The sequence below is a fragment of the Manacus candei genome, unplaced genomic scaffold, assembly GCF_025592945.1.
Source record: "Manacus candei isolate 608988 ecotype Guabito, Panama unplaced genomic scaffold, ASM2559294v1 h1tg000045l, whole genome shotgun sequence".
Taxonomy (NCBI): domain Eukaryota; kingdom Metazoa; phylum Chordata; class Aves; order Passeriformes; family Pipridae; genus Manacus; species Manacus candei.
In genome coordinates, this window is record NW_026138093.1 from 416641 (window position 1) to 441313 (window position 24673).

The 24673-nt window shown below is 49.3% G+C and overlaps 1 long non-coding RNA gene and 1 pseudogene across 2 annotated transcripts; both read left to right on the plus strand.

Annotated features, from left to right (window-relative positions):
• LOC127474808 (uncharacterized) overlaps positions 1–24673 on the plus strand; it is a 1366245-nt pseudogene that overhangs the window by 316731 nt on the left and 1024841 nt on the right.
• Positions 956–21425, plus strand: LOC127474984 (uncharacterized). Of its 2 annotated transcripts, XR_007906042.1 has the most exons (4): positions 956–1066; positions 2613–2701; positions 7908–8012; positions 21334–21425. It is a non-coding gene; the product is annotated as an uncharacterized LOC127474984 (long non-coding RNA). The 2 variants fall into 2 exon arrangements; XR_007906041.1 differs by lacking the exon at positions 21334–21425 and having other exon boundaries at positions 7908–8093.

Genomic DNA, 24673 nt, shown 5'->3' on the forward strand with positions numbered 1-24673 from the left:
CAGTTGTTGGGGCAGCCTGGGCACTTCTTCGGCAGCAAGACCTTTCTGTGGTGGTACCTTTTGACTGGCAGGAATCTTCATTTGGATTCAGTTTTCCAGGAGGTGGGACCGGCCATTGCAGCACAGGGCTGAAAAAAGGTAACAGCAGCTCTTTCCACAAAGAAAAAAAGTCTGGATCCTTTGGCTTCAGGAGTAGTTGTTGGGGCAGCCTGGGTACTTCTTGGGCAGGAAGAGTTTTCTGTGGTGGCACCTTTTGTCTGGCAGGAATCTTCACTTGGATTCAATTTTCCAGGAGGTGGGACCGGTCATTGCAGCGCAGGGCTGAAAAAAGGGAACAGCAGCTCTTTCCACCAGGAAAAAAGTCAGGATCCTTTGGCTTTGAGGTGCAGTTGGGGGCGGCAGCCTGGGCACTTCTTGGGCAGGAAGAGTTTTCTGTGCTGGCACCTATTGTCTGGCAGGAATCTTCATTTGGAGTAAATTTTTCAGGAGGTGGGACCGGCCATTGCAGCGCAGGGCTGAAAAAAGGGAACAGCAGCTCTTTCCACCAGGAAAAAAAGTCTGGATCCTTTGGCTTCAGGAGTAGCTGTTGGGGCAGCCTGGGCACTTCTTGGGCAGGATGACCTTTCTGTGGTGGCACCTTTTGTCTGGCAGGAATCTTCGTTTGAAGTAAATTTTTCAGGAGGTGGGACCGGCCATTGCAGAGTAGGCCTGAAAAAAGGGAACAGCAGCTCATTCCACCAGGAAAAAAATCTGGAAGCTTTGGCTTCAGGTGCAGTTTTTTGGGCAGTCTGGGCACTTTTTGGGCAGGAAAAGTTTTCTGTGCTGGCACCTTTTGTCTGGCAGGAATCTTCGTTTCAATTAAATTTTTCAGGAGGTGGGACCGGCCATTGCAGCGCAGGGCTGAAAAAAGGGAACAGCAGTTCTTTCCACCAGGAAAAAAAGTCTGGATCCTTTGGCTTCAGATGTAGTTGGTGGGCAGCCTGGGCACATCTTGGGGAGCAACACCTCTCTCTGGTGGCACCTTTTGTCTGGCAGGAATCTTCATTTATATTCAATTTTCCAGGAGGTGGGACTGGTCATTGCAGCGCAGAGCTGAAAAAAGGGAACAGCAGTTCTTTCCACCAGGAAAAAAAGGCTGGATCCTTTGGTTTTGAGGTGCAGTTGTTGGGGCAGCCTGGGCACTTCTTTGATAGGATGACCTTTCTGTGCTGGCACCTTTTGTCTGGCAGGAATCTTCGTTTGAAGTAAATTTTTCAGGAGGTGGGACCGGCCATTGCAGAGCTGGGCTGAAAAAAGGGAACAGCAGCTCTTTCCACCAGGAAAAAAAGGCTGGATCCTTTGGCTTTGAGGTGCAGTTCTTGGTGCAGCCTGGGCACTTCTTGGGCAGCAGGAGTTTTCTGTGCTGGCACCTTTTGTCTGGCAGGAATCTTCATTTGGAGTAAATTTTTCAAGAGGTGGGACCGGCCATTGCAGCGCAGGGCTGAAAAAAGGGAACAGCAGCTCTTTCCACCAGGAAAAAAAGTCTGGATCCTTTGGCTTCAGGAGTAGCTGTTGGGGCAGCCTGGGCACTTCTTGGGCAGGAAGAGTTTTCTGTGGTGGCACCTTTTGTCAGGCAGGAATCTTCGTTTGGAGTAAATTTTTCAGGAGGTGGGACCTTCCATTGCAGAGTAGGCCTGAAAAAAGGGAACAGCAGCTCATTCCACCAGGAAAAAAATCTGGAAGCTTTGGTTTTGAGGAGTAGTTTGTCGGGCAGCCTGGGCACTTCTTGGGCAGCAAAGAGATTTCTGTGGTGGCACCTTTTGTCTGGCAGGAATCTTCATTTGGACTAAATTTTTCAGGAGGTGGAACAACCCATTGCAGCGCAGGGCTGAAAAAAGGGAACAGTAGCTCTTTTCACCAGGAAAAAAAGTTTGGAAACTTTGGCTTCAGGTGTAGTTTTTTGGGCAGTCTGGGCACTTTTTGGGCAGGAAAAGTTTTCTGTGGTGGCACCTTTTGTCTGGCAGGAATCTTCATTTGGATTCAATTCTCCAGGAGGTGGGACCGGCCATTGCAGCGCAGGGCTGGAAAAAGGGAACAGCAGCCCTTTCCCAAAGGAAATAAAGTCTGGAAGCTTTGGCTTCAGATGTAGTTGGTGGGCAGCCTGGGCACATCTTGGGGAGTAACACCTCTCTCTGGTGGCACCTTTTGTCTGGCAGGAATCTTCATTTATATTCAATTTTCGAGGAGGTGGGACTGGTCATTGCAGCGCAGAGCTGAAAAAACGCAACAGCAGCTCTTTCCATCAGGAAAAAAGTCTGGATCCTTTGGATTTGAAGTGCAGTTGTTGGGGCATCCTGGGCACTTCTTTGGTAGGATGACCCTTCTGTGCTGGCACCTTTTGTCTGGCAGGAATCTTCGTTTGAAGTAAATTTTTCAGGAGGTGGGACCGGTCATTGCAGAGCAGGGCTGAAAAAAGGGAACAGCAGCTCTTTTCACCAGGAAAAAAAGTCTGGAAGCTTTGGCTTCAGGTGCAGTTGTTGCGGCAGCCTGGGCACTTCTTGGGCAGGAAGAACTTTCTGTGGTGGCACCTTTTGTCTGGCAGGAATCTTCATCTGGATTCAATTTTCCAGGAGGTGGGACCGGCCATTGCAGCGCAGGGCTGAAAAAAAGGGAACAGCAGCTCTTTCCCTAAGGAAAAAAAGTCTGGAAGATTTGGCTTCAGGTGTAGTTGATGGGGCAGCCTGGGCACTTCTTGAGCACCAAGACTTTTCTGTGGTGGCACCTTTTGTCTAGCAGGAATCTTCACTTGGAGTAAATTTTCCAGGAAGTGGGACCGGTCATTGCAGAGTAGGGCTGAAAAAAGGGAACAGTAGCCCTTTCCACCAGGAAAAAAGTCAGGATCCTTTGGCTTTGAGGTGCAGTTGGGGGGGGCAGCCTGGGCACTTCTTGGGCAGGAAGAGTTTTCTGTGGTGGCACCTTTTGTCTGGCAGGAATCTTCATTTGGAGTAAATTTTTCAGGAGGTGGGACCGGCCATTGCAGAGCAGGGCTGAAAAAAGGGAACAGCAGCTCTTTCCACCAGGAAAAAAGTCTGGATCCTTTGGATTTGAGGTGCAGTTGTTGGAGCAGCCTGGGCACTTCTTGGGCAGGAAGAACTTTCTGTGGTGGCACCTTTTGTCTGGAAGAATCTTCATTTGGATTCAATTTTCCAGGAGGTGGGACCGGCCTTTGCAGCGCAGGGCTGAAAAATGGGAACAGCAGCTCTTTCCCTAAGGAAAAAAAGTCTGGATCCTTTGGCTTCAGATGTAGTTGGTGGGCAGTCTGGGCACATCTTGGGGAGCAACACCTCTCTCTGGTGGCACCTTTTGTCTGGCAGGAATCTTCATTTAAATTCAATTTTCCAGGAGGTGGGACTTGTCATTGCAGCGCAGAGTTGAAAAATGGGAACAGCAGCTCTTTCCATCAGGAAAAAAGTCTGGATCCTTTGGATTTGAAGTGCAGTTGTTGGGGCAGCCTGGGCACTTCTTTGGCAGGATGACCTTTCTGTGCTGGCACCTTTTGTCTGGCAGGAATCTTCGTTTGAAGTAAATTTTTCAGGAGGTGGGACCGGCCATTGCAGAGTAGGCCTGAAAAAAGGGAACAGCAGCTCATTCCACCAGGAAAAAAATCTGGAAGCTTTGGTTTTGAGGAGTAGTTTGTCGGGCAGCCTGGGCACTTCTTGGGCAGCAAAGAGATTTCTGTGGTGGCACCTTTTGACTGGCAGGAATCTTCGTTTCAAGTAAATTTTTCAGGAGGTGGGACCGGCCATTGCAGAGCAGGGCTGAAAAAAGGGAACAGCAGCTCTTTCACCAGGAAAAAAAGGCTGGATCCTTTGGCTTTGAGGTGCAGTTCTTGGTGCAGCCTGGGCACTTCTTGGGCAGCAGGAGTTTTCTGTGCTGGCACCTTTTGTCTGGCAGGAATCTTCATTTGGAGTAAATTTTTCAGGAGGTGGGACCAGCCATTGCAGAGAAGGCTGAAAAAAGGGAACAGTAGCTCTTTCCACCAGGAAAAAAAGTCTGGATCCTTTGGCTTCAGGAGTAGCTGTTGGGGCAGCCTGGGCACTTCTTGGGTAGGAAGAGATTTCTGTGGTGGCACCTTTTGTCTGGCAGGAATCTTCATTTGGAGTAAATTTTTCAGGAGGTGGAACAACCCATTGCAGCGCAGGGCTGAAAAAACAGAACAGCAGCTCTTTTCACCAGGAAAAAAAGTCTGGAACCTTTGGCTTCAGGTGTAGTTTTTTGGGCAGTCTGAGCACTTTTTGGGCAGGAAAAGTTTTCTGTGGTGGCACCTTTTGTCTGGCAGGAATCTCCATTTATATTGAATTCTCCAGGAGTTCGGACGGGCCATTGCAGCGCAGACCTGAAAAAAGGGAACAGCAGCTCTTTCCATCAGGAAAAAAGTCTGGATCCTTTGGATTTGAGGTGCAGTTGTTGGAGCAGCCTGGGCACTTCTTGGGCAGGAAGAACTTTCTGTGGTGGCACCTTTTGTCTGGAAGAATCTTCATTTGGATTCAATTTTTCAAGAGGTTGGACCGGCCATTGGAGCGCAGGGCTGAAAAAAGGGAACAGCAGCTCTTTCCACCAGGAAAAAAAGTCTGCATCCTTTGGCTTCAGATGTAGTTGGTGGGCAGCCTGGGCACATCTTGGGGAGCAACACCTCTCTCTGGTGGCACCTTTTGTCTGGCAGGAATCTTCATTTATATTCAATTTTCCAAGAGGTGGGACCGGCCATTGCAGCGCAGGTCTGAAAAAAAGGGAGCAGCAGCTCTTTCCCTAAGGACAAAAAGTCTGGAAGATTTGGCTTCAGGTGTAGTTGCTGGGGCAGCCTGGGCACTTCTTGAGCACCAAGACTTTTCTGTGGTGGCACCTTTTGTCTAGCAGGAATCTTCACTTGGATTCAATTTTCCAGGAAGTGGGACCGGTCATTGCAGAATAGGGCTGAAAAAAGGGAACAGTAGCCCTTTCCACCAGGAAAAAAGTCAGGATCCTTTGGCTTTGAGGTGCAGTTGGGGGGGGCAGCCTGGGCACTTCTTGGGCAGGAAGAGTTTTCTGTGGTGGTACCTTTTGTCTGGCAGGAATCTTCATTTGGAGTAAATTTTTCAGGAGGTGGGACCGGCCATTGCAGAGCAGGGCTGAAAAAAGGGAACAGCAGCTCTTTCCACCAGGAAAAAAAGGCTGGATCCTTTCGTTTTGAAGTGCAGTTGGGGGGGGCAGCCTGGGTACTTCTTGGGCAGGAAAAGTTTTCTGTGGTGGCACCTTTTGTCTGGCAGGAATCTTCAGTTGGATTCAGTTTTCCAGGAGGTGGGACCGGCCATTGCAGCGCAGGGCTGAAAAAAGGGAACAGCAGCTCTTTCCACCAGGAAAAAAAGTCTGCATCCTTTGGCTACAGGAGTAGCTGTTGGGGCAGCCTGGGTACTTCTTGGGCAGGAAGAGTTTTCTGTGGTGGCACCTTTTGTCTGGCAGGAATCTTCACTTGGATTCAATTTTCCAGGAGGTGGGACAGGTCATTGCAGCGCAGGGCTGAAAAAAGGGAACAGCAGTTCTTTCCACCAGGAAAAAAAGTCTGGAAGATTTGGCTTCAGGTGTAGTTGGTGGGGCAGCCTGGGCACATCTTGAGGATCAAGACCTTTCTGTGGTGGCACCTTTTGTCTGGCAGGAATCTTCATTTGGATTCAGTTTTCCAGGAGGTGGGACCGGCCATTGCAGAGAAGGGTTGAAAAAAGGGAACAGCAGCTCTTTCCACCAGGAAAAAAAGGCTGGATCCTTTGGCTTTGAGGTGCAGTTCTTGGTGCAGCCTGGGCACTTCTTGGGCAGCAGGAGTTTTCTGTGCTGGCACCTTTTGTCTGGCAGGAATCTTCATTTGGAGTAAATTTTTCAAGAGGTGGGACCGGCCATTGCAGCGCAGGGCTGAAAAAAGGGAACAGCAGCTCTTTCCACAAGAAAAAAGTCTGGATCCTCTGGCTTCAGGAGTAGCTGTTGGGGCAGCCTGGGCACTTCTTGGGCAGGAAGAGTTTTCCGTGGTGGCACCTTTTGTCTGGCAGGAATCTTCATTTGGAGTAAATTTTTCAGGAGGTGGGACCGGCCATTGCAGAGTAGGCCTGAAAAAAGGGAACAGCAGCTCATTCCACCAGGAAAAAAATCTGGAAGCTTTGGTTTTGAGGAGTAGTTTGTCGGGCAGCCTGGGCACTTCTTTGGCAGGAAAAGTTTTCTGTGGTGGCACCTTTTGTCTGGCAGGAATCTTCATTTATATTGAATTCTCCAGGAGTTCGGACGGGCCATGGCAGCGCAGAGCTGAAAAAAGGGAACAGCAGCTCTATCCATCAGGAAAAAAGTCTGGATGCTTTGGATTTGAGGTGCAGTTGTTGGAGCAGCCTGGGCACTTCTTGGGCAGGAAGAACTTTCTGTGGTGGCACCTTTTGTCTGGAAGAATCTTCATTTGGATTCAATTTTCCAGGAGGTGGGACCGGCCTTTGCAGCGCAGGGCTGAAAAATGGGAACAGCAGCTCTTTCCCTAAGGAAAAAAAGTCTGGATCCTTTGGCTTCAGATGTAGTTGGTGGGCAGTCTGGGCACATCTTGGGGAGCAACACCTCTCTCTGGTGGCACCTTTTGTCTGACAGGAATCTTCATTTAAATTCAATTTTCCAGGAGGTGGGACTTGTCATTGCAGCGCAGAGTTGAAAAATGGGAACAGCAGCTCTTTTTTTTCAGGAAAAAAGTCTGGATCCTTTGGATTTGAAGTGCAGTTGTTGGGGCAGCCTGGGCACTTCTTGGGCAGGAAGAACTTTCTGTGGTGGCACCTTTTGTCTAGCAGGAATCTTCATTTGGATTCAATTTTCCAGGAGGTGGGACCGGTCATTGCAGAGCAGGGCTGAAAAAAGGGAACAGCAGCTCTTTCCCTAAGGCAAAAAAGTCTGGATCCTTTGGCTTCAGATGTAGTTGGTGGGCAGCCTGGGCACATCTTGGGGAGCAACACCTCTCTCTGGTGGCACCTTTTGTCTGGCAGGAATCTTCACTTGGATTCAATTTTCCAGGAGGTGGGACCGGTCATTGCAGAGTAGGGCTGAAAAAAGGGAACAGCAGCCCTTTCCACCAGGAAAAAAGTCTGGAAGCTTTGGCTTCAGGTGCAGTTGTGGCAGCAGCCTGGGCACTTCTTGGGCAGGAAGAGTTTTCTGTGGTGGCACCTTTTGTCTGGAAGAATCTTCATTTGGATTCAATATTCCAGGAGGTTGGACCGGCCATTGCAGCGCAGGGCTGAAAAATGGGAACAGCAGCTCATTCCACCAGGAAAAAAGTCTGGATCCTTTGGATTTGAAGTGCTGTTGTTGGGGCATCCTGGGCACTTCTTTGGCAGGATGACCTTTCTGTGCTGGCACCTTTTGTCTGGCAGGAATCTTCGTTTGAAATAAATTTTTCAGGAGGTGGGGCCGGTCATTGCAGAGCAGGGCTGAAAAAAGGGAACAGCAACTCTTTCCACCAGGAAAAAAAGTCTGGATCCTTTGGATTCAGGTGTAGTTGGTGGGCCAGGCTGGGCACTTCTAGGGCAGGAAGAGTTTTCTGTGGTGGCACCTTTGTCTGGCAGGAATCTTCATTTGGATTCAATTTTCCAGGAGGTGTGACCGGCCATTGCAGCGCAGGGCTGAAAAATGGGAACAGCAGCTCTTTCCCTAGGGAAAAAAAGTCTGGATCCTTTGGCTTCAGATGTAGTTGGTGGGCAGCCTGGGCACATCTTGGGGAGCAACACCTCTCTCTGGTGGCACCTTTTGTCTGGCAGGAATCTTCATTTAGATTCTATTTTCCAGGAGGTGGGACCTGCCATTGCAGCGCATGGCTGAAAAAAAGGGAACAGCAGCTCTTTCCCTAAGGAAAAAAAGTCTGGAAGATTTGGCTTCAGGTGTAGTTGGTGGGGCAGCCTGGGCACTTCTTGAGCACCAAGACCTTTCTGTGGTGGCACCTTTTGTCTGGCAGGAATCTTCACTTGGATTCAATTTTCCAGGAGGTGGGACCGGTCATTGCAGAGCAGGGCTGAAAAAAGGGAACAGCAGCTCTTTCCACCAGGAAAAAAAGGCTGGATCCTTTGGCTTTGAGGTGCAGTTGGGGGGGGCAGCCTGGGTACTTCTAGGGCAGGAAAAGTTTTCTGTGGTGGCACCTTTTGTCTGGCAGGAATCTTCGTTTGAAGTAAATTTTTCAGGAGGGGGGACCGGTCATTGCAGCGCAGAGCTGAAAAAAGGGAACAGCAGCTCTTTCCATCAGGAAAAAATTCTGGATCCTTTGGATTTGAAGTGCAGTTGTTGGGGCATCCTGGGCACTTCTTTGGCAGGAAGAGTTTTCTGTGGTGGCACCTTTTGTCTGGAAGAATCTTCATTTGGATTCAATTTTCCAGGAGGTGGGACCGGCCATTGCAGCGCAGGGCTGAAAAATGGGAACAGCAGCTCTTTCCATCAGGAAAAAAGTCTGGATCCTTTGGATTTGAAGTGCAGTTGCTGGGGCATCCTGGGCACTTCTTTGGCAGGATGACCTTTCTGTGCTGGCACCTTTTGTCTGGCAGGAATCTTCCTTTGAAGTAAATTTTTCAGGAGGTGGGACTGGCCATTGCAGCGCAGAGCTGAAAAAAGGGAACAGCAGTCCTTTCCATCAGGAAAAAAGTCTGGATCCTTTGGATTTGAGGTGCAGTTCTTGGTGCAGCCTGGGCACTTCTTTGGCAGGATGACCTTTCTGTGCTGGCACCTTTTGTCTGGCAGGAATATTCGTTTGAAGTAAATTTTTAAGGAGGTGGGACCGGCCATTGCAGAGTAGGTCTGAAAAAAGGGAACAGCAGCTCATTCCACCAGGAAAAAAATCTGGAAGCTTTGGTTTTGAGGAGTAGTTTTTCGGGCACCCTGGGCACTTCTTCGGCAGCAAAGAGATTTCTGTGGTGGCACCTTTTGTCTGGCAGGAATCTTCATTTCTATTGAATTCCCCAGGAGGTCGGACAAGCCATTGCAGCGCAGGGCTGAAAAAAGGGAACAGCAGCTCTTTCCACCAGGAAAAAAATCTGGAAGCTTTCGCTTCAGGAGCAGTTGTGGCAGCAGCCTGGGCACTTTTTGGGCAGGAAGAACTTTCTGTGGTGGCACCTTTTGTCTGGCAGGAATCTTCATTTGGATTCAATTTTTCTGGAGGTGGGATCGGCCATTGCAGCACAGGGCTGAAAAAAGGGAACAGCTGCTCTTTCCCTAAGGAAAAAATGTCTGGATCCTTTGGCTTCAGATGTAGTTGGTGGGCAGCCTGGGCACATCTTGGGGAGCAACACCTCTCTCTGGTGGCACCTTTTGTCTGGCAGGAATCTTCATTTATATTCAATTTTCCAGAGGTGGGACTGGTCATTGCAGCGCAGAGCTGAAAAAAGGGAACAGCAGCTCTTTCCACCAGGAAAAAAAGGCTGGATCCTTTGGTTTTGAGGTGCAGTTGTTGGGGCAGCCTGGGCACTTCTTTGATAGGATGACCTTTCTGTGCTGGCACCTTTTGTCTGGCAGGAATCTTCGTTTGAAGTAAATTTTTCAGGAGGTGGGACCGGCCATTGCAGAGCAGGGCTGAAAAAAGGGAACAGCAGCTCTTTCCACCAGGAAAAAAAGGCTGGATCCTTTGGTTTTGAAGTGCAGTGGGGGGGGCAGCCTGGGCACTTCTTGGGCAGGAAAAGTTTTCTGTGGTGGCACCTTTTGTCAGGCAGGAATCTTCGTTTGGAGTAAATTTTTCAGGAGGTGGGACCGTCCATTGCAGAGTAGGCCTGAAAAAAGGGAACAGCAGCTCGTTCCACCAGGAAAAAAATCTGGAAGCTTTGGTTTTGAGGAGTAGTTTGTCCGGCAGCCTGGGCACTTCTTGGGCAGCAAAGAGATTTCTGTGGTGGCACATTTTGTCTGGCAGGAATCTTCATTTGGACTAAATTTTTCAGGAGGTGGAACAACCCATTGCAGCGCAGGGCTGAAAAAAGGGAACAGCAGCTCTTTCCCTAAGGAAAAAACGTCTGGAAGCTTTGGCTTCAGGTGTAGTTTTTTGGGCAGTCTGGGCACTTTTTGGGCAGGAAAAGTTTTCTGTGGTGGCACCTTTTGTCTGGCAGGAATCTTCAGTTGGATTCAGTTTTCCAGGAGGTGGGACCGGCCATTGCAGCGCAGGGCTGAAAAAAGGGAACAGCAGCTCTTTCCACCAGGAAAAAAAGTCTGCATCCTTTGGCTACAGGAGTAGCTGTTGGGGCAGCCTGGGTACTTCTTGGGCAGGAAGAGTTTTCTGTGGTGTCACCTTTTGTCTGGCAGGAATCTTCACTTGGATTCAATTTTCCAGGAGGTGGGACCGGTCATTGCAGCACAGGGCTGAAAAAAGGGAACAGCAGCTCTTTCCCTAAGGAAAAAAAGTCTGGAAGATTTGGCTTCAGGTGTAGTTGGTGGGGCAGCCTGGGCACATCTTGAGGATCAAGACCTTTCTGTGGTGGCACCTTTTGTCTGGCAGGAATCTTCAGTTGGATTCAATTTTCCAGGAGGTGGGACCGGTCATTGCAGCGCACGGCTGAAAAAAGGGAAAAGCAGCCCTTTCCACCAGGAAAAAAGTCAGGATCCTTTGGCTTTGAGGTGCAGTTGGGGGGGGCAGCCTTGGCACTTCTTGGGCAGGAAGAGTTTTCTGTGGTGGCACCTTTTGTCTGGCAGGAATCTTCACTTGGATTCAATTTTCCAGGAGGTGGGACCGGTCATTGCAGCGCAGGGCTGAAAAAAAGGGAAAAGCAGCCCTTTCCACCAGGAAAAAAGTCAGGATGCTTTGGTTTTGAGGTGCAGGTTGGGGGGGTAGCCTTGGCACTTCTTGGGCAGGAAGAGTTTTCTGTGGTGGCACCTTTTGTCTGGCAGGAATCTTCGTTTGAAGTAAATTTTTCTGGAGGTGGGACCGGCCAATGCAGAGCAGGGCTGAAAAAAGGGAACAGCAGCTCTTTCCACCAGGAAAAAAAGCCTGGATCCTTTGGCTTTGAGGTGCAGTTCTTGGTGCAGCCTGGGCTCTTCTTGGGTAGCAGGAGTTTTCTGTGGTGGTACCTTTTGTCTGGCAGGAATCTTCAGTTGGATTCAGTTTTCCAGGAGGTGGGACCGGCCATTGCAGAGAAGGGTTGAAAAAAGGGAACAGCAGCTCTTTCCACAAGAAAAAAAGTCTGGATCCTCTGGCTTCAGGAGTAGCTGTTGGGGCAGCCTGGGCACTTCTTGGGCAGGAAGAGTTTTCCGTGGTGGCACCTTTTGTCTGGCAGGAATCTTCATTTGGAGTAAATTTTTCAGGAGGTGGGACCGGCCATTGCAGAGTAGGCCTGAAAAAAGGGAACAGCAGCTCATTCCACCAGGAAAAAAATCTGGAAGCTTTGGTTTTGAGGAGTAGTTTGTCGGGCAGCCTGGGCACTTCTTGGGCAGCAAAGAGATTTCTGTGGTGGCACCTTTTGTCTGGCAGGAATCTTCATTTCTATTGAATTCTCCAGGAGTTCGGACGGGCCATTGCAGCGCAGAGCTGAAAAAAGGGAACAGCAGCTCTTTCCATCAGGAAAAAAGTCGGGATCCTTTGGATTTGAGGTGCAGTTGTTGGAGCAGCCTGGGCACTTCTTGGGCAGGAAGAACTTTCTGTGGTGGCACCTTTTGTCTGGAAGAATCTTCATTTGGATTCAATTTTCCAGGAGGTGGGACTGGCCTTTGCAGCGCAGGGCTGAAAAATGGGAACAGCAGCTCTTTCCCTAAGGAAAAAAAGTCTGGATCCTTTGGCTTCAGATGTAGTTGGTGGGCAGCCTGGGCACATCTTGCGGAGCAACACCTCTCTCTGGTGGCACCTTTTGTCTGGCAGGAATCTTCATTGAAATCCAATTTTCCAGGAGGTGGGACTTGTCATTGCAGCGCAGAGTTGAAAAAAGGGAACAGCAGCTCTTTCCATCAGGAAAAAAGTCTGGATCCTTTGGATTTGAAGTGCAGTTGTTGGGGCAGCCTGGGCACTTCTTTGGCAGGATGACCTTTCTGTGCTGGCACCTTTTGTCTGGCAGGAATCTTCGTTTGAAGTAAATTTTTCAGGAGGTGGGACCGGTCATTGCAGAGCAGGGCTGAAAAAAGGGAACAGCAGCTCTTTCCACCAGGAAAAAAGGCTGGATCCTTTGGCTTTGAGGTGCAGTTCTTGGTGCAGCCTGGGCACAACTTGGGGAGCAACACCTCTCTCTGGTGGCACCTTTTGTCTGGCAGGAATCTTCATTTAAATTCAATTTTCCAGGAGGTGGGACTTGTCATTGCAGCGCAGAGTTGAAAAAAAAGAACAGCAGCTCTTTCCATCAGGAAAAAAGTCTGGATCCTTTGGATTTGAAGTGCAGTTGTTGGGGCATCCTGGGCACTTCTTTGGCAGGATGACCTTTCTGTGCTGGCACATTTTGTCTGGCAGGAATCTTCGTTTGAAGTAAATTTTTCAGGAGGTGGGACCGGCCATTGCAGACCAGGGCTGAAAAAAGGGAACAGCAGCTCTTTCCACCAGGAAAAAAAGTCTGGATCCTTTGGCTTCAAATGTAGTTAGTGGGCAGTTTGGGCACATCTTGGGGAGCAACACCACTCTCTGGTGGCACCTTTTGTCTGGCAGGAATCTTCATTTATATTCAATTTTCCAGGAGGTGGGACTGGTCATTGCAGCGCAGAGCTGAAAAAAGGGAACAGCAGCTCTTTCCATCAGGAAAAAGTCTGGATCCTTTGGATTTGAAGTGCAGTTGTTGAGGCAGCCTGGGCACTTCTTGGGCAGGAAGAACTTTCTGTGGTGGCACCTTTTGTCTGGCAGGAATCTTCGTTTGAAGTAAATTTTTCAGGAGGTGGGACCGGCCATTGCAGAGTAGGCCTGAAAAAAGGGAACAGCAGCTCATTCCACCAGGAAAAAAATCTGGAAGCTTTGGTTTTGAGGAGTAGTTTGTCGGGCAGCCTGGGCACTTCTTGGTCAGCAAAGAGATTTCTGTGGTGGCACCTTTTGTCTGGCAGGAATCTTCATTTTTATTGAATTCTCCAGGCGTTCGGACGGGCCATTGCAGTGCAGAGCTGAAAAAAGGGAACAGCAGCTCTTTCCATAAGGAAAAAAAGTCTGGATCCTTTGGATTTGAGGTGCAGTTGTTGGAGCAGCCTGGGCACTTCTTGGGCAGGAAGAACTTTCTGTGGTGGCACCCTTTGTCTGGAAGAATCTTCATTTGGATTCAATTTTCCAGGAGGTGGGACCGGCCTTTGCAGCGCAGGGCTGAAAAATGGGAACAGCAGCTCTTTCCCTAAGGAAAAAAAGTCTGGATCCTTTGGCTTCAGATGTAGTTGGTGGGCAGCCTGGGCACATCTTGGGGAGCAACACCTCTCTCTGGTGGCACCTTTTGTCTGGCAGGAATCTTCATTTAAATCCAATTTTCCAGGAGGTGGGACTTGTCATTGCAGCGCAGAGTTGAAAAAAGGGAACAGTAGCTCTTTCCATCAGGAAAAAAGTCTGGATCCTTTGGATTTGAAGTGCAGTTGTTGGGGCAGCCTGGGCACTTCTTTGGCAGGATGACCTTTCTGTGCTGGCACCTTTTGTCTGGCAGGAATCTTCGTTTGAAGTAAATTTTTCAGGAGGTGGGACCGGCCATTGCAGAGCAGGGCTGAAAAAAGGGAACAGCAGCTCTTTTCACCAGGAAAAAAAGTCTGGAAGCTTTGGCTTCAGGTGCAGTTGTTGCGGCAGCCTGGGCACTTCTTGGGCAGGAAGAACTTTCTGTGGTGGCACCTTTTGTCTGGCAGAAATCTTCATTTGGATTCAATTTTCCAGGCGGTGGGACCGGCCATTGCAGAGTAGGGCTGAAAAAAGGGAACAGCAGCTCATTCCACCAGGAAAAAAATCTGGAAGCTTTGGTTTTGAGGAGTAGTTTGTCGGGCAGCCTGGGCACTTCTTGGGCAGCAAAGAGATTTCTGTGGTGGCACCTTTTGTCTGGCAGGAATCTTCGTTTCAAGTAAATTTTTCAGGAGGTGGGACCGGCCATTGCAGAGCAGGCCTGAAAAAAGGTAACAGCAGCTCATTCTACCAGGAAAAAAATCTGGAAGCTTTGGTTTTGAGGAGTAGTTTGTCAGGCAGCCTGGGCACTTCTTGGTCAGCAAAGAGATTTCTGTGGTGGCACCTTTTGTCTGGCAGGAATCTTCATTTGGAGTAAATTTTCCAGGAGGTGGGACCGGCCATTGCAGAGCTGGGCTGAAAAAAGGGAACAGCAGCTCTTTCCCTAAGGAAAAAAAGTCTGGAAGCTTTGGCTTCAGGTGTAGTTTTTTGGGCAGTCTGAGCACTTTTTGGGCAGGAAAAGTTTTCTGTGCTGGCACCTTTTGTCTGGCAGGAATCTCCATTTATATTGAATTCTCCAGGAGTTCGGACGGGCCATTGCAGCGCAGAGCTGAAAAAAGGGAACAGCAGCTCTTTCCATCAGGAAAAAAGTCTGGATCCTTTGGATTTGAGGTGCAGTTGGGGGGGGCAGCCTTGTTACTTCTTGGGCAGGTAGAGTTTTCTGTGGTGGCACCTTTTGTCTGGCAGGAATCTTTGTTTGAAGTAAATTTTTCAGGAGGTGGGACCGGCCATTGCAGAGCAGAGTTGAAAAAAGGGAACAGCAGCTCTTTCCACCAGGAAAAAAAGGCTGGATCCTTTGGTTTTGAAGTGCAGTTGGGGGGGCAGCCTGGGTACTTCTTGGGCAGGAAGAGTTTTCTGTGGTGGCACCTTTTGTCTGGCAGGAATCTTCACTTGGATTCAATTTTCCAGGAGGTGGGACCGGTCATTGCAGCGCAGGGCTGAAAAAAAGGGAAAAGCAGCCCTTTCCACCAGGAAAAAAGTCAGGATGCTTTGGTTTTGAGGTGCAGTTGGGGGGGGTAGCCTTGGCACTTCTTGGGCAGGAAGAGTTTTCTGTGGTGGCACCTTTTGTCTGGCAGGAATCTTCGTTTGAAGTAAATTTTTCTGGAGGTGGGACCGGCCAATGCAGAGCAGGGCTGAAAAAAGGGAACAGCAGCTCTTTCCACCAGGAAAAAAAGCCTGGATCCTTTGGCTTTGAGGTGCAGTTCTTGGTGCAGCCTGGGCTCTTCTTGGGTAGCAGGAGTTTTCTGTGGTGGTACCTTTTGTCTGGCAGGAATCTTCAGTTGGATTCAGTTTTCCAGGAGGTGGGACCGGCCATTGCAGAGAAGGGTTGAAAAAAGGGAACAGCAGCTCTTTCCACAAGAAAAAAAGTCTGGATCCTCTGGCTTCAGGAGTAGCTGTTGGGGCAGCCTGGGCACTTCTTGGGCAGGAAGAGTTTTCCGTGGTGGCACCTTTTGTCTGGCAGGAATCTTCATTTGGAGTAAATTTTTCAGGAGGTGGGACCGGCCATTGCAGAGTAGGCCTGAAAAAAGGGAACAGCAGCTCATTCCACCAGGAAAAAAATCTGGAAGCTTTGGTTTTGAGGAGTAGTTTGTCGGGCAGCCTGGGCACTTCTTGGGCAGCAAAGAGATTTCTGTGGTGGCACCTTTTGTCTGGCAGGAATCTTCATTTCTATTGAATTCTCCAGGAGTTCGGACGGGCCATTGCAGCGCAGAGCTGAAAAAAGGGAACAGCAGCTCTTTCCATCAGGAAAAAAGTCGGGATCCTTTGGATTTGAGGTGCAGTTGTTGGAGCAGCCTGGGCACTTCTTGGGCAGGAAGAACTTTCTGTGGTGGCACCTTTTGTCTGGAAGAATCTTCATTTGGATTCAATTTTCCAGGAGGTGGGACTGGCCTTTGCAGCGCAGGGCTGAAAAATGGGAACAGCAGCTCTTTCCCTAAGGAAAAAAAGTCTGGATCCTTTGGCTTCAGATGTAGTTGGTGGGCAGCCTGGGCACATCTTGCGGAGCAACACCTCTCTCTGGTGGCACCTTTTGTCTGGCAGGAATCTTCATTGAAATCCAATTTTCCAGGAGGTGGGACTTGTCATTGCAGCGCAGAGTTGAAAAAAGGGAACAGCAGCTCTTTCCATCAGGAAAAAAGTCTGGATCCTTTGGATTTGAAGTGCAGTTGTTGGGGCAGCCTGGGCACTTCTTTGGCAGGATGACCTTTCTGTGCTGGCACCTTTTGTCTGGCACGAATCTTCGTTTGAAGTAAATTTTTCAGGAGGTGGGACCGGTCATTGCAGAGCAGGGCTGAAAAAAGGGAACAGCAGCTCTTTCCACCAGGAAAAAAGGCTGGATCCTTTGGCTTTGAGGTGCAGTTCTTGGTGCAGCCTGGGCACAACTTGGGGAGCAACACCTCTCTCTGGTGGCACCTTTTGTCTGGCAGGAATCTTCATTTAAATTCAATTTTCCAGGAGGTGGGACTTGTCATTGCAGCGCAGAGTTGAAAAAAAAGAACAGCAGCTCTTTCCATCAGGAAAAAAGTCTGGATCCTTTGGATTTGAAGTGCAGTTGTTGGGGCATCCTGGGCACTTCTTTGGCAGGATGACCTTTCTGTGCTGGCACCTTTTGTCTGGCAGGAATCTTCGTTTGAAGTAAATTTTTCAGGAGGTGGGACCGGCCATTGCAGAGCAGGGCTGAAAAAAGGGAACAGCAGCTCTTTCCCTAAGGAAAAAAAGTCTGGATCCTTTGGCTTCAAATGTAGTTAGTGGGCAGTTTGGGCACATCTTGGGGAGCAACACCTCTCTCTGGTGGCACCTTTTGTCTGGCAGGAATCTTCATTTATATTCAATTTTCCAGGAGGTGGGACTGGTCATTGCAGCGCTGAGGTGAAAAAAGGGAACAGCAGCTCTTTCCATCAGGAAAAAGTCTGGATCCTTTAGATTTGAAGTGCAGTTGTTGAGGCAGCCTGGGCACTTCTTGGGCAGGAAGAACTTTCTGTGGTGGCACCTTTTGTCTGGCAGGAATCTTCGTTTGAAGTAAATTTTTCTGGAGGTGGGACCGGCCATTGCAGAGCAGGGCTGAAAAAAGGGAACAGCAGCTCTTTCCACCGGGAAAAAAAGGCTGGATCCTTTGGTTTTGAAGTGCAGTTGGGGGGGGCAGCCTGGGCACTTCTTGGGCAGGAAAAGTTTTCAGTGGTGGCACCTTTTGTCAGGCAGGAATCCTCGTTTGAAGTAAATTTTTCAGGAGGTGGGACTGGCCATTGCAGAGTAGGCCTGAAAAAAGGGAACAGCAGCTCATTCCACCAGGAAAAAAATCTGGAAGCTTTGGTTTTGAGGAGTAGTTTGTCGGGCAGCCTGGGCACTTCTTGGGCAGCAAAGAGATTTCTGTGGTGGCACCTTTTGTCTGGCAGGAATCTTCATTTCTATTGAATTCTCCAGGAGTTCGGACGGGCCATTGCAGTGCAGAGCTGAAAAAAGGGAACAGCAGCTCTTTCCATAAGGAAAAAAGTCTGGATCCTTTGGATTTGAAGTGCAGTTGTTGGAGCAGCCTGGGCACTTCTTGGGCAGGAAGAACTTTCTGTGGTGGCACATTTTGTCTGGAAGAATCTTCATTTGGATTCAATTTTCCAGGAGGTGGGACCGGCCTTTGCAGCGCAGGGCTGAAAAATGGGAACAGCAGCTCTTTCCCTAAGGAAAAAAAGTCTGGATCCTTTGGCTTCAGATGTAGTTGGTGGGCAGCCTGGGCACATCTTGGGGAGCAACACCTCTCACTGGTGGCACCTTTTGTCTGGCAGGAATCTTCATTTAAATTCAATTTTCCAGGAGGTGGGACATGTCATTGCAGCGCAGAGTTGAAAAAAGGGAACAGCAGCTCTTTCCATCAGGAAAAAAGTCTGGATCCCTTGGATTTGAAGTGCAGTTGTTGGGGCATCCTGGGCACTTCTTTGGCAGGATGACCTTTCTGTGCTGGCACCTTTTGTCTGGCAGGAATCTTCGTTTGAAGTAAATTTTTCAGGAGGTGGGACCGGTCATTGCAGAGCAGGGCTGAAAAAAGGGAACAGCAGCTCTTTCCACCAGGAAAAACGGCTGGATCCTTTGGCTTTGAGGTGCAGTTCTTGAAGCAGCCTGGGCACTTCTTGGGCAGCAGGAGTTTTCTGTGGTGGCACCTTTTGTCTGGCAGGAATCTTCATTTGGAGTAAATTTTTCAGGAGGTGGGACCGGTCATTGCAGAGCAGGGCTGAAAAAAGGGAACAGCAGCTCTTTTCACCAGGAAAAAAAGTCTGGAAGCTTTGGGTTCAGGTGCAGTTCTTGCGGCAGCCTGGGCACTTCTTTGGCAGGATGACCTTTCTGCGCTGGCACCTTTTGTCTGGCAGGAATCTTCGTTTCAAGTAAATTTTTCAGGAGGTGGGACCGGCCATTGCAGAGCAGGGCTGAAAAAAGGGAACAGCAGCTCTTTCACCAGGAAAAAAAGGCTGGATCCTTTGGCTTTGAGGTGCAGTTCTTGGTGCAGCCTGGGCACTTCTTGGGCAGCAGGAGTTTTCTGTGCTGGCACCTTTTGTCTGGCAGGAATCTTCAGTTGGATTCAGTTTTCCAGGAGGTGGGACCGGCCATTGCAGAGAAGGGTTGAAAAAAGGGAAAAGCAGCTCTTTCCACAAGAAAAAAAGTCTGGATCCTCTGGCTTCAGGAGTAGCTGTTGGGGCAGCCTGGGCACTTCTTGGGCAAGAAGAGTTTTCTGTGGTGGCACCTTTTGTCTGGCAGGAATCTTCATTTGGAGTAAATTTTTCAGGAGGTGGGACCGGCCATTGCAGAGTAGGCCTGAAAAAAGGGAACAGCAGCTCATTCCACCAGGAAAAAAATCTGGAAGCTTTGGTTTTGAGGAGTAGTTTGTCGGGCAGCCTGGGCACTTCTTGGTCAGCAAAGAGATTTCTGTGGTGGCACCTTTTGTCTGGCAGGAATCTTCATTTATATTGAATTCTCCAGGAGTTCGGACGGGCCATTGCAGCGCAGAGCTGAAAAAAGGGAACAGCAGCTCTTTCCATAAGGAAAAAAGTCTGGATCCTTTGGATTTGAGGTGCAGTTGTTGGGGCAGCCTGGGCACTTCTTTGGCAGGAAGACCTTTCTGTGCTGGCACCTTTTGTCTGGCAGGAATCTTCGTTTGAAGTAAATTTTTCAGGAGGTGGGACCGGCCATTGCAGAGCAGGGCTGAAAAAAGGGAACAGCAGTTCTTTTCACCAGGAAAAAAAGTCTGGAAGCTTTGGCTTCAGGTGCAGTTGTTGCGGCAGCCTGGGCACTTCTTGGGCAGGAAGAACTTTCTGTGGTGGCACCTTTTGTCTGGCAGGAATCTTCATTTGGATTCAATTTTCCAGGAGGTGGGACCGGCCATTGCAGAGCTGGGCTGAAAAATGGGAACAGCAGCTCTTTCCCTAAGGAAAAAAAGTCTGGATCCTTTGGCTTCAAATGTAGTTAGTGGGCAGCCTGGGCACATCTTGGGGAGCAACACCTCTCTCTGGTGGCACCTTTTGTCTGGCAGGAATCTTCATTTATATTCAATTTTCCAGGAGGTGGGACTGGTCATTGCAGCGCAGAGCTGAAAAAAACGCAACAGCAGCTCTTTCCATCAGGAAAAAAGTCTGGATCCTTTCGATTTGAAGTGCAGTTGTTGGGGCATCCTGGGCACTTCTTTGGCAGGATGACCTTTCTGTGGTGGCGCCTTTTGTCTGGCAGGAATCTTCGTTTGAAGTAAATTTTTCAGGAGGTGGGACCGGCCATTGCAGAGCAGGGCTGAAAAAAGGGAACAGCAGCTCTTTTCACCAGGAAAAAAAGTCTGGAAGCTTTGGCTTCAGGTGTAGTTTTTTGGGCAGTCTGAGCACTTTTTGGGCAGGAAAAGTTTTCTGTGGTGGCACCTATTGTCTGGCAGGAATCTCCATTTATATTGAATTCTCCAGGAGTTCGGACGGGCCATTGCAGCGCAGAGCTGAGAAAAAGGAACAGCAGCTCTTTCCATCAGGAAAAAAGTCTGGATCCTTTGGATTTGAGGTGCAGTTGTTGGAGCAGCCTGGGCACTTCTTGGGCAGGAAGAACTTTCTGTGGTGGCACCTTTTATCTGGAAGAATCTTCATTTGGATTCAATTTTCCAAGAGGTGGGACCGGCCATTGCAGCGCAGGGCTGAAAAAAGGGAACAGCAGCTCTTTCCATCAGGAAAAAAGTCTGGATCCTTTGGCTTCAGATGTAGTTGGTGGGCAGCCTGGGCACATCTTGGGGAGCAACACCTCTCTCTGGTGGCACCTTTTGTCTGGCAGGAATCTTCATTTATATTCAATTTTCCAAGAGGTGGGACCGGCCATTGCAGCGCAGGGCTGAAAAAAAGGGAACAGCAGTTCTTTCCCTAAGGAAAAAAAGTCTGGAAGATTTGGCTGCAGGTGTAGTTGGTGGGGCAGCCTGGGCACTTCTTGAGCACCAAGACTTTTCTGTGGTGGCACCTTTTGTCTGGCAGGAATCTTCACTTGGATTCAATTTTCCAGGAGGTGGGACCGGTCATTGCAGAGTAGGGCTGAAAAAAGGGAACAGCAGCCCTTTCCACCAGGAAAAAAAGTCTGGATCCTTTGGCTTTGAGGTGCAGTTCTTGGTGCAGCCTGGGCACTTCTTGGGCAGCAGGAGTTTTCTGTGGTGGCACCTTGTGTCTGGCAGGAATCTTCACTTGGATTCAATTTTCCAGGAGGTGGGACCGGCAATTGCAGCGCAGAGCTGAAAAAAGGGAACAGCAGCTCTTTCCATCAGGAAAAAAGTCAGGATCCTTTGGATTTGAGGTGCAGTTGTTGGAGCAGCCTGGGCACTTCTTGGGCAGGAAGAACTTTCTGTGGTGGCACCTTTTGTCTGGAAGAATCTTCATTTGGATTCAATTTTCCAGGAGGTGGGACTGGTCATTGCAGCGCAGGGCTGAAAAATGGGAACAGCAGCTCTTTCCCTAAGGAAAAAAAGTCTGGATCCTCTGGCTTCAGATGTAGTTGGTGGGCAGCCTGGGCACATCTTGGTGAGCAACACCTCTCTCTGGTGGCACCTTTTGTCTGGCAAGAATCTTCATTTATATTCAATTTTCGAGGAGGTGGGACTGGTCATTGCAGCGCAGAAATGAAAAAAAGGGAACAGCAGCTCTTTCCACCAGGAAAAAAGTCTGGATCCTTTGGATTTGAAGTGCAGTTGTTGGGGCATCCTGAGCACTTCTTTGGCAGGATGACCTTTCTGTGGTGGCACCTTTTGTCTGGCAGGAATCTTCGTTTGAAGTAAATTTTTCAGGAGGTGGGACCGGTCATTGCAGAGCAGGGCTGAAAAAAGGGAACAGCAGCTCTTTCCACCAGGAAAAAAGGCTGGATCCTTTGGCTTTGAGGTGCAGTTCTTGGTGCAGCCTGGGCACTTCTTGGGCAGCAGGAGTTTTCTGTGGTGGCACCTTTTGTCTGGCAGGAATCTTCATTTGGAGTAAATTTTTCAGGAGGTGGGACCGGTCATTGCAGAGCAGGGCTGAAAAAAGGGAACAGCAGCTCTTTTCACCAGGAAAAAAAGTCTGGAAGCTTTGGCTTCAGGTGCAGTTTTTGCGGCAGCCTGGGCACTTCTTGGGCAGGAAGAACTTTCTGTGGTGGCACCTTTTGTCTGGCAGGAATCTTCGTTTGAAGTAAATTTTTCAGGAGGTGGGACCGGCCATTGCAGAGCAGGGCTGAAAAAAGGGAACAGCAGCCCTTTCCACCGGGAAAAAAAGGCTGGATCCTTTGGTTTTGAAGTGCAGTTGGGGGGGGCAGCCTGGGCACTTCTTGGGCAGGAAGAACTTTCTGTGGTGGCACCTTTTGTCAGGCAGGAATCTTCGTTTGGAGTAAATTTTTCAGGAGGTGGGACCGGCCATTGCAGCGCAGGGCTGAAAAAAGGGAACAGCAGCTCATTCCACCAGGAAAAAGCCTGGAAGCTTTGGTTTTGAGGAGTAGTTTGTCGGGCAGCCTGGGCACTTCTTGGGCAGCAAAGAGATTTCTGTGGTGGCACCTTTTGTCTGGCAGGAATCTTCATTTGGACTAAATTTTTCAGGAGGTGGAACAACCCATTGCAGCGCAGGGCAGAAAAAAGGGAACAGGAGCTCTTTTCACCAGGAAAAAAAGTCTGGAAGCTTTGGCTTCAGGTGCAGTTTTTTGGGCAGTCTGGGCACTTTTTGGCAGGAAAAGTTTTCTGTGGTGGCACCTTTTGTCTGGCAGGAATCTTCATTTATATTGAATTCTCCAGGAGGTCGGATGGGCCATTGCAGAGCAGGGCTGAAAAAAGGGAACAGCAGCTCTTTCCACCAGGAAAAAAAGTCTGGAAGCTTTGGCTTCACGTGCAGTTGTGGCAGCAGCCTGGGCACTTCTTGGGCAGGAAGAGTTTTCTGTGGTGGCACCTTTTGTCTGGAAGAATCTCCATTTGGATTCAATTTTCCAGGAGGTGGGACCGGCCATTGCAGCGCAGGGCTGAAAAATGGGAACAGCAGCTCATTCCATAAGGAAAAAAGTCTGGATCCTTTGGATTTGAAGTGCAGTTGTTGGGGCATCCTGGGCACTTCTTTGGCAGGATGACCTTTTTGTGCTGGCACCATTTGTCTGGCAGGAATCTTCGTTTGAAGTAAATTTTTCAGGAGGTGGGACCGGCCATTGCAGAGCAGGGCTGAAAAAAGGGAACAGCAGCTCTTTCCACCAGGAAAAAAAGTCTGGAAGATTTGGCTTCAGGTGCAGTTGTTGCGGTAGCCTGGGCACTTTTTGGGCAGGAAGAACTTTCTGTGGTGGCACCTTTTGTCTGGCAGGAATCTTCATTTAGATTCTATTTTCCAGGAGGTGGGACCGGCCATTGCAGCGCAGAGCTGAAAAAAGGGAACAGCGGTCCTTTACATCAGGAAAAAAGTCTGGATCCTTTGGATTTGAGGTGCAGTTGTTGGGGCAGCCCGGGCACTTCTTTGGCAGGATGACCTTTCTGTGCTGGCACCTTTTGACTGGCAGGAATCTTTGTCTGAAGTAAATTTTTCAGGAGGTGGGACCGGCCATTGCAGAGCTGGGCTGAGAAAAAGGAACAGCAGCTCTTTCCATCAGGAAAAAAGTCTGGATCCTTTGGATTTGAGGTGCAGTTGTTGGGGCAGCCTGGGCACTTCTTGGGCAGCAGGAGTTTTCTGTGCTGGCACCTTTTGTCTGGCAGGAATCTTCATTTATATTGAATTCTCCAGGAGGTCGGACGGGCCATTGCAGCGTAGGGCTGAAAAAAGGGAACAGCAGCTCTTTCCATAAGGAAAAAAGTCTGGATCCTTTGGATTTGAGGTGCAGTTGTTGGGGCAGCCTGGGCACTTCTTTGGCAGGAAGACCTTTCTGTGCTGGCACCTTTTGTCTGGCAGGAATCTTCGTTTGAAGTAAATTTTTCAGGAGGTGGGACCGGCCATTGCAGAGCAGGGCTGAAAAAAGGGAACAGCAGTTCTTTTCACCAGGAAAAAAAGTCTGGAAGCTTTGGCTTCAGGTGCAGTTGTTGCGGCAGCCTGGGCACTTCTTGGGCAGGAAGAACTTTCTGAGGTGGCACCTTTTGTCTGGCAGGAATCTTCATTTGGATTCAATTTTCCAGGAGGTGGGACCGGCCATTGCAGAGCTGGGCTGAAAAATGGGAACAGCAGCTCTTTCCCTAAGGAAAAAAAGTCTGGATCCTTTGGCTTCAAATGTAGTTAGTGGGCAGCCTGGGCACATCTTGGGGAGCAACACCTCTCTCTGGTGGCACCTTTTGTCTGGCAGGAATCTTCATTTATATTCAATTTTCCAGGAGGTGGGACTGGTCATTGCAGCGCAGAGCTGAAAAAAAGGGAACAGCAGCTCTTTCCCTAAGGAAAAAAAGTCTGGAACCTTTGGCTTGAGGTGGAGTTGGTGTGGCAGTCTGGGCACTTCTTGAGCACCGAGACCTTTCTGTTGTGGTACATTTTTTCTGGCAGGAATCTTCATTTGGATTCAAATTTTTAAAAGGTGGGACAGGCCATCGCAGCACAGGGATGAAAAAAGGGAACAGCAGCTCTTTCTCTAAGGACAAAAAGGTTTGGCTTCATCTGCTGTTTCTGAGGCAGCCTGAGCACTTCTAGGGCAGCAAGACCTTTCTGTAGTGGCACCTTTTGTCTGGCTGGAATCTTCATTTGGAGTAAATTTTTCAGGAGGTGGGACAAGCCATTGCAGCAGGGCTGAAAAAAGGGAACAGCAGTTCTTTCCACCAGGAAAAAAAGTCTGGATCCTTTGGCTTCTGATGCAGTTCTTGGGGCAGCCTGGGCACTTCTTGGGCAGAAAGAGTTTTCTGTGGTAGCACCTTTTGTCTGGCAGGAATCTTCATTTGGAGTAAATTTTTCAGGAGGTGGGACCGGCCATTGCAGAGCAGGGCAGAAAAAAGGGAACAGCAGCTCTTTCCACCAGGAAAAAAAGGCTGGATCCTTTGGCTTTGAGGTGCAGTTGGTGGGGCAGCCTGGGCACTTCTTGGGCCGGAAGAGTTTTCTGTGGTGGCACCTTTTGTTTGGCAGAAATCTTCATTTGGAGTAAATTTTTCAGGAGGTGGGACAAGCCATTGCAGCAGGGCTGAAAAAAGGGAACAGCAGCTCTTTCCACCCTGGAAAAAATTCTGGATCCTTTGGCTTTGAGGTGCACTGCGTTGGAAAGACTGTCCACCTCTTGGGCAGCAAAGAGCTTTCTGTGGTTGCACATTTTGTCTGGCAGGAATCTTCATTTGGATTCAAGTTTGAGAGTCAATTTGGCCATTGCAGCATAGGGCTGAAAAAAAAGGGAAATAGCAGCCCTTTCCCCCAGGAAAGAAAG